The sequence below is a fragment of the Mytilus californianus genome, unplaced genomic scaffold (genome assembly GCF_021869535.1).
Source record: "Mytilus californianus isolate M0D057914Y unplaced genomic scaffold, xbMytCali1.0.p SCAF_11, whole genome shotgun sequence".
NCBI classification, from domain to species: domain Eukaryota; kingdom Metazoa; phylum Mollusca; class Bivalvia; order Mytilida; family Mytilidae; genus Mytilus; species Mytilus californianus.
In genome coordinates, this window is record NW_026262593.1 from 62,863,154 (window position 1) to 62,874,195 (window position 11,042).

Consider the following 11,042-nt stretch of genomic DNA (forward strand, 5'->3'; position numbering starts at 1 on the left):
ATTATTAATAAACCTTAATTTTTCAGTGACGATCTAAAGTTTGCCGACCTTCATCCTGAACGGATCCTATTACAGGACCTTTTTTTGTATTTACTGTTAATTTGATATCGTCCTCAACGTGCAGGAAATATTTGCCATTGGACGTTAAGCAGCCGATAATCAATCATTTAAAATAAGTCGTTTAAATATAAATTACAAAGAAACTTAGACTCCCCATAAAAAATAGAATTACAGTAACTAAAACATTAATCCACCAATGTACTATTTCCAGTTGACAACAACATTTGAGGAGTATGGCCAAAAGGGACATTTAAAATAGCAAAATCCATCTAAGGTCAACTTTGCCTGAAGGAGTTGAAACCTTAGTTTCTTTGTAATTTATATATAAATGGCCTATTTTGAGTGATTGATTATTGGTTGCTAAACATCCAGTTACAAATATTTCATGCATGTTCAGGACGATATCAAATTAACAATAAATACAATAGGAAGGTCTTGTAATAGAATCCGTTCAAGACGAAGGTCGGCAAACTTAAGATTGCTACTGAAAAATGAGGGTCTATTGGATAGGGACAGAAATTGTGTCTTGCAACAGGCAACCAACGAGTCGTTGCAGGGGTTCTTAACGTTCTGAGAGCGTGGCACTCTCACTACACGCCCTATTCTGACTGGACGTAGCTGCATACTTGTACTTGGCTCAAAGTTGATTGTCGTACGATAAGTTACAAATGCAAAAATAACAAATACTGAACTATCCCTTAATAAAAAATCCAATATCCCGTTTCCTTTAATTCGCTATCTAAAACAGAGGTGGATTTAGGTGGTAGTGAGCCCACCAACCACTATTGGAGCTACAAAGTTGACAAATGCTAATCTTTTTACAAGCATCAGTTCAAATGTTGGCTAACAAGGCCCCACCTTTTAAAATTCCTGGATCCGTACCTTGAAAATGTACCATTAGTGAAGCCCTTCGTGGAGGTATTCAAGTCAAATATGCAGACAAATACTATGAATTACCACATTTAGAGCAGTAATTACAAAGATGACAAATAATTTATGCTTGCTGTTCATTTATCAAGAGAATCAAAGTGTGTAAAAATCAGATCTAACTAATTAATTTTTCGACTTAGAAGAATCATATTTATCATTTTCATCCTAAAGATCAAGCAAATTAGACTCTTTATATCATATTTAGTTTTTCAGAAAATATTGTTTTCGTTTTGATTTGGTTTTGTAAATTTCATTTGTTCCGTTCCGTTCTTATTCCGTTTCAATTCGCACTTGTAACAGGTGTCTACATTTTAGTCTTTTCCCCTTTCCTATATTTTAATCAAATATCAAAACATTCAAACTTTCAAAAAGCGAAATGATCAAAACTACGTTCTGTTTAGAATTATTAAAGAATTTTGATATTTGAAAACTTTGATCAAAAATCCAAAAGCTAAAATTTGAAACTTTTTAAAATCTTGAATTGATATTAAAAGTGTTACACGGACCATAACTATTACTATACGGTACAATTATTACATACATATGTGTGAACAATACAATGAAATTTACTTGGAGAACTGACTTCCACATTCAAATTTCGAAAAATATCTTAACTCGTTACAGAAAACATTGATAATTAACTCATGCGCATTTAGCGCATTTGCGAAAAAATGTGTTGCTCGGTCACTCGTTGAATATTTTTCTATATTTAAATTATTCGGTACGTTTTTCTATAAAAAAACAAATAGAATCTATATGATGATTTTTAATCATTTTGTTGTGGGTAGTATCTGTGAAACATTAAATGATATCTTTTTAGAGTACAAATTATAATCTAAATTATTCGGTTAGTTCTTCTATAAAAATAATATATAATCTATATGATGATTTTCTATCATTACGATGTGGATAGTATCTGTTGAACATTTAAAAGCAATATCTTTTTAAAGTAAAAATTATAGTCTTATTCATATATACTCATGTATATACTAAGGATTTTCTTATCCCAGGCATAGATAACCTTAGCCTTTTTTGGCCCAACTTTTTGGAATTTTGGGTTATGCTCTTCAACTTTGTTCTTGTTTGGCTTTCTAAATATTTTGATCTGAGCGTCACTGATGAATCTTATGTATACGAAACGCGCGTCTGGCGTATTAAATTACAAGCCTGGTACCTTTGATAACTAAGCAGAACATATAGTATACCAACTTAATGATTGTGTTACGAATTTACAGTTTATGAATATTATAATATTTCTACAGTTATGTAATCCCCGATTTATCTTTGAATTTTCCCATTTGATCTTTTTATCGTTGAAAACGGCATCGAAAATCATCCCCTTATCCTTTGTTGCTATTATAAGACGCTTTATCACCCAAAGTTTTTGGCGGGGTTCGTGTTGCTTAGTCTTTAGTTTTCTATGTTGTGTCTTGTGTACTATTATTTGTCTGTTTGTCTTTTTCTTTTTTAGCCATGGTGTTGTCAGTTTATTTTTTAATCTATGAGTTTGAATGTCCCTGTGGTATCTTTCACCCCTCTTTTACCTGTACAGATGTTGCTAGGGTGCTCTCTTCGAGGTCCGCGTTCCTACTATAAATACTGGGTAGCTTCTCAGGAGGTTGTCATTTGTACCGTAGAGAGTGAACAGAGCACCCCAGAAAGGAAGTAAAAAAAATAGATTTAAAGTAAGCAGCAGAATTAGTTAAAACTAAGTGAAGTGTATGACAAAGGCTGAGACAGTTAGTTCGGTACAAATTGTCCAAACAGGGTTGGTGCTAAGGTTTCCGTTTCACATCTCTCACTATTGCAGTGAGTGTTTGCTGATAAACCATGCATTAGTGCTACCCTGTTGTTCCGACAGTTATAGACATACTTTGCAACAAGGTTTTATACGAAAGATTACATAGGCTGTATAGGTTCCATACATTTAGGTTTCATCCTATAGTTCAAAACATTTGGTTTTAACAAGTATCGGACTGTAAGGGTTTTAAACAGTTTTAATTTACTAGGTTCGGGTTCGGTTGTTAGGTGTTGAAATTCATTTTATGTTGTATTTGTATTATATTTGGTAGTATAGCGTTAACAGTTTGAACTTAGAAATTTTGCATTGCACTTCAAATCCCAGAAAACTGGTACGAACCCGAGGATAAGAATATTACAACGCCCTCGCCCGGTTACACGTTAGAATTGTTTACAGTTATTTTTTCACAGTTATCTGTCCTATGCATACGCCTGTTCCTGCTAAGCTATCTAAATTTAATGTTAACATGGCCCTTGGTTGTTTTGTCTAATGCATTTTACAAATGAAAAAATATGGCAAATTATGACAGTATTTATGAATTTCTTAAAAAGTAAAATCACAAAAATCTTAATTTATTGTTACATATCTTTTCTTTGTCAACTATTTCTAAGTAAACTTCATTGTATATTATTATGGTATATATTTAAAAAAAAAGTAGTTGGAACACATGACTAAAAATCTAATAAACGCATAGGTTAACTCCAGCGAATCCTCGTAATAATTGATTAATGGACATACAAACTAAATATATGTGTTGCTACCTCATCGCTTTTTGAGACTTTGTCAAACTTAACCAACATGTGTGACTCTTATACTACATGCACATTGTATTGCGTAAGAATTTTTTCCTGTGACGTTTTAATGTATGAGAAATATGCTCATCCTTAACTATTGGGCATACTTATAATTATTTTAAATTGTGAAAAATAAAACTGATTCCATCGTTTTTCTTCATTGTTTTGAACTCATAGTTAGTAAATGTATTTTTTCCTTTCTAAACAGAGTTTAGCAAGATGATGGCGAAGAATGACATCATTGCGTTCTCAGCATACCGATCTGCATCACAATCTTTATCGTTTGGTACAATTGTGCATTTTGACAAAGTGTGGACAAATATAGGAAATGGATATAATCCAAATACTGGAATATTTACAGCGCCACGAACCGGTCTTTATCATTTCACATCTGTACTTATGTCAGAAAATAATTCGATAAATCTTCGTTTATTTCTCAACGACTCTATCAAATCAACGATTTACATCAACACGAAGTATGATACTGGTTCATTTGACGTTTTGCTAAGTTTGAGAAAAAGAGATACTGTTTCAATTAAAGGTGCTGGGACTAATACAGTACACAGCAGTGGTGGCACTTACATGTCTTTTTCGGGATATACGATTAAATGATATTTAATATTTGTTGATATTGCTTTGTCAATAAATGGGATTGTTTTATCAATATACAGTTTTGTTTCTTCAAATTTTTGTCTTTTAATTCATATCATTTCGAAGATATTATTGTATTTGTAAAACAACTTTGTACATGACACATACGTACAATATTACATAATATAGAAGCATACTGGTTTAAATAAATCACTGAATTTGTTTTTCAAAAGTATGTTTATGTCGGTGTCGTTTATCCGCACTATATTCCATTCCCTGGTACATTTTACAACCACAATGACAAAATGTCCTTTCTATTACTCACTATAGAATCAGTCAAAACATTAAATATCTATATTTTCAAAAAAACTACTTATCAGTAAAATTATTTAAACAAAAAGTTCAACTTTAGAGTTTAAAACCACAATGGAAAAGTATATTAAAAATATGCACAACCGAAATTTGTATTATCCAATAAGATAACTTTGCTTGAATATGAAAACCATTTACCCATATTAGTCTATATTCAATGAACTTTGACATCTTAATGTCGGAATTTTGAAAGTAAAAATTGACCAGTTTTGAAACAATATGGTAATTAGATTACAAAAAAAGAAGAAGAAAAAGAAAGTATATTTGACTCTCTGTACCGATTTACTGGTACACAGTATTGATTTACTGTATCGATTTAATTTACCGATTTGATGAATCAATTAAATGAAAGTAAAGATATGCATACTTATTTTAAGTTTTCATTACCACCACGGCGGTCATGTGGTAGAGTACTCACCTTGGTTGATTGAGATCATTGGTTGTTGGATCTTCATCCGGGTCAAACCTAAGACTTGACAATTGGTATTTCCTACGCTTAGCACACGGCGTTTAGGTGTTAGATCGAAAACTGGTCCGCTTGGAGTTAGAATAATGTGTTCATGCAATGTGACATGTCTTGTAAACTGATAGCTTGTGAACTAGTACGTAAGATTTATATAGACGAATATGTATACTGATACAAAACTCAGCAGTACTTGCTATTTGTTAATTTTAAACTTCCGTTGCAGCTCTTGACAAGGTTTATGTCTTTTTATGTCATATACATGTATATGATTTTTACACTCTAAACACTACATTAAAATCTCAAGTTATTCAGATTGGGACTAAAATAAAAGGCACAGACAGGGAATATGAACCCATATATCTAGTGAAGTCCGAATAACAATTCTATTACACTGGAATACCCTGATTTCAACATCATTTACCATTTTGATCTCCATCATGTTAGATCTGAAAATTGAATAATGATACATGTCTCAACATTAATATAAGCTTACAACAAAACTTATTATTTTTGAATGTTAAACTTCCCTTGTAGCGCTTGATATGCTGCATGTCTTTCAGGGTCACACATATGATTCTACACTATGTGTACTACATTACTACATCAACGTACATGTATTCAGCAAACATTTTCATATTTAATAAAGGGACCGTACACTATATGTTTTCCTGATCTTCACAAATGATATGGGTTCTCATCTTCTTTGTCAATTATTTTATACTGGAGTACCCTGATTTCAATATTATTTATCATTTTGATCTTCTTTATTTTTATTCACAAGGGATAAAGGCTCATATCCCATGTCCTTTCATGATCACACCAATAAAATATTGATACTTCTTTTTTGTCTCCATTCTGTCTTATTTATGCTTTCGTAACAATCCATTTTACTCAGGAAAAAGTCAAGGTCAAAGATTTTGTTGATATAAAATCCAAAATCAAAAGTATTCATGCTATACAACAATTTCAACAAATAAAATAATTTGAAGAAAGAATCATTTGAAAAACATCTGTTCGTGGTTTATTATCTTTTATAGCAATCCAAACAAACGACAACATATAATAACATTATTTTCTATACTAGAAAACCATTCATTCGGTAAATAGTTTAAAACGAAAATATGTATGACATAATATTACATATGGCCACTTCAACAGCCAAGAAGGCTGTAAACGAAACGAAGTTTGCTCACATGTACCAAGAACCCATTCTTCGATTATTAGAATGAAAATATGCATGTTTTGACTGCATATTACTTTTTCCTACACTTCACCATTGAATGAAATATATCTAACTTCTATAAAAAAAAATTGTTTCTTTTGACTTTAATTATGGACTTATCATACATGTACGTCTTCTTTTTCTTTTTTTGGTTCCATTAAATGCGTCATCTGTTAATACCATATAATGATTTAGATCTGGTTTTGAAAAGTAAAAAGATACTAGGGGAACAATCTATAGAAAATGTCGAACTCATGTAAACATCCGATGACAAATCATCGTTGAGGATAGTTAAAACATCATGTCACATATTATAAGCAAAACATTCTACATTTAGTCTAAAATTAGAAAGCGAAATTGTTCACTTTGAAACCAGGTGAGTAATTTATTGCATTAAAAACATATGTTAAAGCAGTTCTCAGAAACCTGGAATACCTCCACATCTTTAGATGTACATGAATATAAAGCGGAAGATATGAATCGTGTAATACAAATTGAGGATTACATCCAAATGAGTGTAAGAGTAATAAACTTTCGACATAATGAAAGCCTTTTTTGTTCTTTGTCTATGTGCACTGTTAGCTGACACTTTAAGTTTTACAATAAGTTCAGAGGCAGAATCAATGCTTACGTGTTCAAAATATCATTTTGAAGAAAAGGTTTTGGAAAAACTTATTCGGTTGGAACATAAGATGGAAATTTTTAGTGAAAAGACGAAAATATGGGAAGACTCAATTTCAACAAAGTTATCAAAATTTGAAAAGAAAATAGACTCAAATGACAAAACAACTGAACAATTTAGAATACAGACCAACAACAAAGTTGACATTTTTGAGAAACAAATGACTAATATGTCACAATCTTTGATGTCTAAGTCGCAGAACCTTAATGAAGCTGAACACACAAGAAATAGTGAATTTAAATCAATGCAGACAACTTTTCTGCAGGATCAAGAAAAGTTTAACCATTCCTTCAAAAATATTGTTGAAAACTTCCAAACTATTTCCAATGAGACATTGCGAGACTTGATTGTACAGCAGAGAGAAGGTAAGCTTTTTTTTTAACAAACGATTATCAATTCTGGACGTATTTATTTTATTTCGATATTTAATTTTTATTCTGTTTTTAGCACAACTTCTTTAGTATCATCACTATTTTTTTCTGAAACAATATAAAAAGCCTTTAACTGTTATGCATTTAAATTGGTTCCGAACAGATAGATAAATTTTGAATAAAAAACCCAAACATAATGTTGATTAAACTATTGCGTTTTGTTCACCTCAAAATCTAATCGGAATATAAATATACTCGGAACTTTTCTTGAAACCTTTTGAGAAATAGATTCTACAACTTACAAAATGTAACCTCTCATTAATTATGAAAACTACCCAGTTTGATGTTCGATAAGCCTCGTATTTAAAAATTTCAAATTAATTGAAAAATAGCAAAACTAAAAAAAATTTCTAAAGATTTATATCGATAGAGTCCTCAACTACGATCAAGACTCTTAAATCTATTTATAAGGCAAACGTGTTTAAGCTTTATGCTTTATTTATTTATTTATTGATTGCGATGCGTGATTTTCCCAGTGAAATAAAAACTGATAATCTCAAATGTGAAATAAATCCGATAATTTCACTCGTCTGACGTCAGACAACAATTGGTGTTGTCAAGACATTGTCGATGACGTTGCATCAAATAAAAATTGGGAATGCGTAGGAAACAATAGTTCCTTTTATTTTATGTTTTATTTCCATTAAAATGCTCATGGAAAAGGTAATAAAAAGAATAATTAATCGAAAAATTCAAATATCGAAAAATATCGAACAACAATGATAATTAACTCATGCACGACGCGCATTTTAGCGCATAAAGAATTAATCTGTTGTTCGGTCACTCGTTGAGTATTTTTCTATATTTGAATTATTCGGCTAGTTCTTATGTAAATAACAAATATAATCTATATGATGATTTTTAATCATTTTGATGTGGATAGTATCCATGGTATCTATGAAAAATTAAATGATATCTTTTTAAAGTAAAAATTATAGTATTATTTATTTATTTTGCCGACTTGTTTCTTTATTATTATGAGGCTGACTTCATACAGGAACTTCTTAGGAAGAAAGATAAGAAGTTAGCAATATCCTTTAACTTTACGTTCCGCTATATAGATGATGTTCTCTCACTAAATAATACAAAATTTGGTGACTATGTTAAACGAATCTATCCCATCGAACTAGAGATAAAGGATACTACAGATACAGTTAAGTCTACCTCATATCTTGACTTACATCTAGAAATTGTCAATGAGGGTCGGTTGAAAACAAAACTTTACGACAAAAGAGATGATTTCAGCTTCCTAATTGTGAACTTTCCATTTCTATGTAGCAACATTCCAGCAGCACCTGCATACGGAGTATATATCTCCCAATTGATACGATATTCCCGGGCTTGTATTTTCTATCATGATTTCCTTGATTGAAGATTGCTGCTCACAAGGAAGCTATTAAACCAAGAGTTCCAAATGGTGAAGTTGAAATTATCCCTTCGTAAATTTTACGGACGCCATCACGAGTTGGTTGACCGTTATGGAATAACCGTTTCACAGATGATATCGGATATGTTCCTTATGTCGTAAATACAATACCCTTCCCTTTTCACGAATGTGACCTACCGAATTATATATACACATTTAGAACATGTCGATTGTTCACTTATTGATTTTCTTTAGTTATTACTTAACATCAAAATGATCATAGTTTGTCCTATGCATACGCCTTTTCCTGCTAAGCTATCTAAATTATATGTTTACATGGCCCTTGGTTGTTTTGTCTTATGCATTTTACAAATGAAATAATCTAGCAAAATATGACAGTATTTGTTGTTTTTTTTGATATAGTGTTAAGTTATGGTATATGTTTAAAATAAAAAGTAGTTGTAACACATGATAACTAACAATGTATTTAACGCATCTGTTAAGAAAACTCCAGTGAAACTTCAATATATCTGATTAATGGAACTTTATTTAGAAATATTCGTTGCTGTCTATAAGACCTCTCGTTTTTTGGAACTCTGTTACACTTGACCCAAAAAATGCGACTCTTGACGTTACAGTACATGCACACTCTATTGTGTCAAACATTTTCTCTTGTGACACTAATATTTATGAGAAATATATGCTCATCCTTCACTATTGGGCATAATCATATACATTCTAAATTGTGAAAAATACAACAGATTCGATCGTTTTTCCTTCATTGTTTTAAACTTTTAGTTAGTAAATGTATTATTTTCTTCTCAAAACAGATTTTAGCAAGATGATGGCGAAGAATGACGTCATTGCATTCTCAGCATACCGATCCGCATCGCAGTCTTTATCTTCTGGTACAATTGTGCATTTCAATAAAGTATGGACAAATGTAGGAAATGGATATAATCCAAATACTGGAATATTTACAGCGCCACGAACCGGTCTTTATCATTTCACATCCATCAGTAGTTATGTCAGAAACCAATGGAATATATCTTCGTTTATTTCAAAACGGCTCTAAAAGATTAACGAGTTTCATGAATGGAAATTATAATACTGGTTCGTTTGACGTTTTGCTAAGTTTGGAAAAAAGAGATACTGTTTTAATTAAAAGTGCTGGGAATTATGTAGTACACAGCACTAGTGACAATTATATTTCATTTTCGGGATATATAATTAAGTAATATTTAGTATTTGCAGATATTTGATATTGCTTTGTCAAAGAATGGGATTGTTTTAAAAATGTACAATATGGTTTCTTTGTATTGATATAATTTAGAAATGTATTTTGTAGAACGACATTGAATAAAATGCATGCACAGTTTACAAAAGCAACGAAGTGGTTTATAAATCACTAAATTTTGTTTTTCAAAAGTATGTTTATGTCGGTGTCGTTAATCCGCACTATAATTCATATCCTAATACATTTTGCAACAACAATAAATTGTCCTTTCTATTGTTCGTCCGTTAAGAATCTATAGAATCAGTAAAGACGACAATTAACTTAATTAAAAACATATCACTAATCAGTGAAATTATTTAACAAAAAGTGCAATTTTGGAGTTTAAAACTACAATACCAAAGTATATAAAAAAATGCACTTTCGGAACTTTTTTTTATTTTATTACTAAATTTTGCAAGATGTGTAAATAATTTGACCCAAATTAGTCAATATTCAATAAACTTTGACATCTTTGATGTCGGAATTTTGAAAGTAAAATTGCCAGTTTTGAAACAATGCGGTAATAAGATTACGAATCCAAATTATAAAAATTACATATTTCTTTCTGTACCGATTTGATACATTGACTTAATGAAAATAAAGATACGCATATTTATGTTTAGTTTTTATTACCGCCTAGGTGGTCACGTGGTAGAAAGATACGCATACTTATGTTAAGTTTTCAATACCGCCACGGCGACTACGTGGTAGAACGATACACATACTTTTGTTAAGTTTTCATTACCCCGCCTCGTTGGTCACGTGGTAGAAAGATACACATATTTATGCTAAGTTTTTATTACCGACTTGGCGATCACGTGGTAGAACGATACACATACTTTTGTTAAGTTTTCATTACCGCCTCGCCTCGGTAGTCACGTGGTAGAAAGATACGCATACTTATGTTAAGTTTTCAATACCGCCACGGCGACTACGTGGTAGAACGATACACATACTTTTGTTAAGTTTTCATTACCGCCTAGGTGGTCTTGTGGTAGAGTACTCACCTTGCGTGATTGAGATCACAGCTAGGTTTGACCTACATCCGGGT